Consider the following 6,000-nt stretch of genomic DNA (forward strand, 5'->3'; position numbering starts at 1 on the left):
GCTCGCAAAAATGCTCCTGCTGATGTTATGAGCTTCGTTTTGTTGGCATATTTTGATGGATTAAACAATGTCTTGCCGAATACAGAATTGGTCAACAATTTAAATAATCGCTGACAGTCTTTACTAGTGCTACTATTGCGTTGCCTCACGTTCGTTTCAACAAAGCCCGCCAGATATTTTCCTTGTGAGAATTCATATATGCTATGAATTTTCTCAATTTGTAGACCTATCTCCAAGAACAACTGCAATAAAGGCAATGATATTAGGTAGTTTCGTTTGGGGAGATGGTCCCCCACTAATTTAGTATTTTTACGGGGTAGTTTTTGATTACTGATAGCCAATAGCTGTTTGCTGTACTCAGATAGATCATCTAATGTTATCTGTTTGTGATAGAGACATAGTGGTAAGTCATCCGTGTAGCGAGCTAATTCTGGGGCTATTCCTAGAGTGTCTATAAGAACTCTCGGGATAATCAACTGATGGCTGGTCCATTTTTTTTTTTTTATGAATAGCACTTCGAGAAGGAACTTCTTGTCTCTATCCTGACCCGGTATTTACTAAAGCGGGCAAAGCTCTTCTCACGACTTTATGAAAGCTTAAATTTCAATAGGCTAGCCAGAGCGGCTTTTTTTCCGCGGTCTTTTTAACATAAAAACCGCCTAATAATTGTTTTCTCGCCTTGTGATTTTTTATAAATCTTGGCTCTAATCTAATAAGGCTCACTAATTCCCCTACAACGGGCAAAAGTTTTTTATCGATGTACGCTCGACTGCTTGTCAAAGATTTAATGATTTGTAAGATGTTTAAATTATGGTATGGAGGGAATAAAATACCTCTCTTATCCCACCGAATGAAAGAATTATTCTTGAATAGATTCAGCATAGATTTCGCGTATGGCAATTCTTCTCTCGTGAAATACAGATCAATTATTTCATTTAAATTTGGGGAAGAGTCCTCAGGCGAGAGAGAAAGACTGTTGTTTTTTCTTGATATTAAAGATAAAAGTATTTCCGGCGGGAGTTTATTATTATTGGCTATTATTTTCTGTTTCAGATTTTTTTTTTTTTTACTCTTAGACTCCTCGCGGCAACTACCGCGGGCGCGCCCGCCACCGCAGCCGCCGCAGCCGCCGCCACTGCCGCCACTGCCGCCACTGCCGCCACTGCCGCCACTGCCGCCACCGCCGCGGGCGGCATTACAGCGAGCGAGCTTATTTTTTTTTTTTTTTATGGGGGACTCACCAGTCTCAACAAAGAGCTCGGGTGGGTGCCCGCTCGTGGGAGGTGGTAGCTTGAAGCGGTAATTACCCTTATGAGGGCGAGTTGCTATGCTGGGGCAGGAGCTGACCTTCTCATCCTTGCTTTGGGCTGGCTTCACTTTCACTCTCGAGAGGCTGGAAGATTCCTTCCTACGCGCCATAGTGGTGGTTGCAGTGCTTCTGCGAAGGCGGGGAAAAGGAGATTCGCGCTTAGGAGTGGGTAAGATATTTGTTCCATTTTTAAAAATATATTTTTCGGCGGTTAGCCGAGGGATGAGACAAAATTCCTTTACCACCATTTCGATTATTTTTTACTTTATAAAACTACTAATCAGCGAGATGACCAGAGGTAAGAGTGTAGTTAAGATGGCTCCTCCACGCTTCGAAAGAAGAATATTTTTTTTTTTATAAAGTGGAGTTCGTTTACGGGCAACGGTGAGAATGTCTCCTCTAAACTTCTTTAATTTGCTCAAAATAGTCGGTTCTACTGTTAGATTTTTCTTAAGAAAATTAGTAAATATCTCAGATATGCAATTAATTTCTTTTTTTTTTAATTCCTTAATAATACGATTGCGAGCTTTAGCTGGAAGTTTGTTTAATAAAATTAATAACTCTCTGTGTTGCACTGCTAGGGGCTTACCCCTGTCTGACATTTTGCATGTCCTTCTCGTGCACCCAGCTATCTGCACTTCGGGGATAACCCACCCAGCTCACCAGATATTCTCTACTGCCGTCAGTTTTTCTTCTCCGTCTCAATATTTTAATGGGAAAAAATTCAGGTAGAGATGTTTCTATTAATTCCTGAGCGTAAAATTGCCCGAGTATTTTTTCCCCGCTCAGGTCGATAAGAGAATATGTGGGGATTACTTGCGAATTATCAACCGATTGGATTTTAAAAATTTCTTCGGTGTTTTGAGGCCAATAACTCTTGTGAAATATCCCCCGGTGGCTAGTTATCCGCACATGCGCTCCAGGAGTCAGTCGTGGACTAGTACGAGGCTGATGAGGACGGGCATTTAAATACATTAGCCCAAACTGCTGACGAATGTCTCGAGGAAGACTCAGAGAATGCACTTGTTGTGGAGTTTGACCTTTCTTGAGAGAGGAGTGAGGAGTTGAGTTGTAAGTTTCTACTATGGCTGGTAATACCTCTATATATTTTAAAGAATTTGTTAGTCATATAGCGGTAGATTCTATGCTTAAGCGTGCGAATAGCCCGTTCCGCTATTGCAGCCTTAGTGTCCGAGAAGGTACTGTATAATTTAATATTTTTTTTTTTTAGGTAATTCAGAAGAGGACGATTATAAAACTCGGTCCCTCTGTCTGTGTGTAATCTCGAAATTCCACGGAAGGTGGGGCTTTCTATAATATTTCGTAAGGCTGACAAGATGCTTTTTGAGTTTTTTCTGACTAGTCCTACCGCCTTCATTAACCTTGAAAAGACATCTATGCATAACAAAATATATTTAATGCCACCATTGTGGGAATGTAATAAAGTCATGTCCGCCAAGTCGCAGGTGAGTATAATGCGAGGGGCAGCGGCTATGATTTTCCGTCTGGGAAATCGCAGAGGCTGCAATTTATGCAAAGTATAGGCCCTCTGAGAAGAGAGATAATCCACTACGTCTTTATAAGTAATAGAGGCGTTTTTCTCCCTAGCCGCTCTAAAAAGTTTGTTAACATTCCCAGTAAAGCCCCCGGGGCTATTGACGTCTCTATATACTTTTTCTAGAATTTTCTTTTTATGTGAATTTAAGGCCATTTTTGTTTTTACCAGCGGTATACAGTTTCACAGTTGCCCTCTCCGGTAATGAAGCTTCGTAATTGAATTTCCTCTGGAGCGGTTAAATCAACCAGAAGATAGCCGTATTTATCCGCAGTGACGTGACGATATATCTCAACAAATTTCGGGGCTAGATTTTTTCCATAAATTTGTCGCCCGAGACATTCCAACTGAGACAGATCTCGTTGTCTTAATAAAATATATTGACTACAATTAAGCGTGATCGTGCGAGCGTATTTTCCTTGTGGAAATAAATTTTGAGATATGAGAATTACGGATATTTGCTCGTGTCTTCCTCTAGTAAAAATATTAGCTATAATATCACTCTTAACTGCTTCATTAAAAAGGTCATCAATTATATACAGAGAGCTATTGTCTGTCTCAAGGGGATTTTGGTAATCCGCCGGGTTAATGAGACCTTTCACTAAAATGATTTTCTCACTAAGAGAGGTGATTTGTTTCAAAGGGTGAGTTTTATCATCCAGACTGGAAATGATTATTCTCGCGAAAGAACCGGCATATTTTTTACATAAACGCTCCACTAGACTGCTCTTGCCTGCTCCGCTAAAACCAGCGACAAGTATTCTTGCAGGCTCTCTGAAAATATTCAACTCTTCCTCTGTAAAGGTACAGACCTTGTCCATCTTCCCATCTCAAATGAGCCTTTTTTGTGGAAGAATCATCTTATATATAAACATTTCTTTTTAGTTCAAAGCAGAGGGGAGGGGGGAGTTTATCCCGGAGATGAAGATAACAATGGCAGCATGACCTTCTCCCGCCAGAAGACCATAGAAAAAAAAAAAAAGCCCGACCGACAGTGAAGGTCGTCTGGATATTACGCAGTTTCACTACCTTCCCTACGCCAGGTGGTGGTGGGTAGAATGGAGGTCACAGACAAAGAGAAGCAGGCTCCGCCACTTTCTGCCGGCTGATGCCTATTTATTTTTATTTGGGGGAAAAATATATTATTATTATTATTATTATTATTTTTAAGAATATTTAGTTTTGGCGATGGACAAAATCTATAAATTAATTAATCTTTCCCTCGCCTCGGCTTTATACAAATGGGAAATTCACATGACTATGGCAATTTACGTAATCCTCCCTACTTGCCCGGTCTAAATTCTTATTTTTTCGTTCGGGGAAAGAGTTCTTCCCAGATTTTATCCCTCTTACTTTATTGACAATAAGAAATCTTTTCTAGATTATATTTATAATATATAGACTTGCAGGGATTTTTGTTTAAAAGATTCTCGTGAAAATAGAGAGAGACTGATGTGAAAAACTGTACCTCTACTTTGGGGAAAATTAAGTATCTTATGAGCACGCTATCCTAAAAGCGTGCTATAAATACGCTCACCTTTTCGTCTAGGGCGAAAGGTGCTCTTCCCGCTCACTCAAGAAAGTTACCAGCTTAGATTAGAGCAGGTAAAAACTTCTCTATCTATGGGAGATTAAAATATTATCTATAATTTAAATAATTTATGGAATATGAGAGTGAGAGTGTGTATTTACAGCTATGACTCGTCACCCAGCTCGCAGATGCCACCTATGCGGGCGATTATACCCTCAGGATGCAGCTCACCACACATTCTCCTGTAGTTTCTGCGGGCTATCAGTGTGTGTAGCGAATGTCACAGCTCATCGCAGGAGATGCGTGACAGGTGAGATTACCAGGTTATTGCTCTGAATTGATGTTTTCTTAAAACTGCTATTTTCAGATAATGAAATAAGTCTTTGAGCTAATAATAATTTTTTCCAACAGTTGGGGCGGGGCAATACTCCAAGCAGATGATCCGGGGGGCGGGCCAGGAAGAAAGAGGTCAGCGCTCTTTTCTTAATCAATTATTTTTATTAACAGTCAAACATTTTTAAGATATGTTTATAAAGTATCTCACTAACAAGAATAAAAATCATTTTGAGAACCGCATATATTCCATAGATTGCTTAGCTTCTCCCAGTTTTATACTTTAACAGTAACATTTTTTTAAAAGATTGCTCGAGTTATAATTAGTCTAGTATGACTCTAAAACAAAATAATAATAAATAACTTTCTCTAATTATATTATGCAGATCAGTGTGTGTCCCCCGATGAATCTTCGACCGTAACACTCCCACAAGAGCAAGTTGAGCCGATTGCCGGTCCCAGTGGATGGAGACCACCCGCCACAAGTGACAGCTCCTCTTCCAAGGATCATTACTACTCTTTCTTGGGTTCCCCCTCTTCTGCTAATCGAAGGTTCACTTCAGGTAAAAAAAATTTTTGTTCAGATGAGGAAGAGAGTGAAATGGGAGACGATTCCATTTCAGAGGAACCGCATATCATACAGCAGGCGGAATGTTTTCAAGGTCACTTCTGTCGAATAAAATATTCAATTCCTGCCTCTCATAAACACGACCCCATATTATTTCTTCAGTCCTTCGCAACAACATTTATGCGGCATATATTACAGTTTTTCACTGTTCTATCAGGACGAGCACTTTATGAAAATGCTCTTAGGATTTATGCCGAACTGAGCCTTATTTTGCGCAGACAGTCGCTACTGGGAGAGGATGACAGTCGTGAGCATTATATAACTTTTCCCGCGCAACTAGTTACACGAGATGATATATCTCGGCTCTTACGGTCATGGAGGGAGTACCTTAGCACGCGATTAGAAACTGAAATTTCATCGGGCGAGGGATCAGGCTTCATACTAGATTATATAAAGGGTTTTCATATTGTAATATGCAAGAATGGAGTGCGTGGATACCTAGGAGACTATATAGAATATCCCACATCTTTACGAGGGAAAAATCAGATATTTAACCCGAGAGGAGTAAAAAATAGCTGTTTTATTCAATGTCTGGCGGCCTTTTTCTGTCGTAGACTTGGCTGGGGCTGGTATAAAATCAGACGATATTTATCTAGATGTGATAGCCTTCAGAAATTTGTCAATTACTCGCGAGTGACTCTCCC

This window comes from Cherax quadricarinatus, chromosome 66, assembly GCF_038502225.1.
Source record: "Cherax quadricarinatus isolate ZL_2023a chromosome 66, ASM3850222v1, whole genome shotgun sequence".
In the NCBI taxonomy this organism is placed as follows: domain Eukaryota; kingdom Metazoa; phylum Arthropoda; class Malacostraca; order Decapoda; family Parastacidae; genus Cherax; species Cherax quadricarinatus.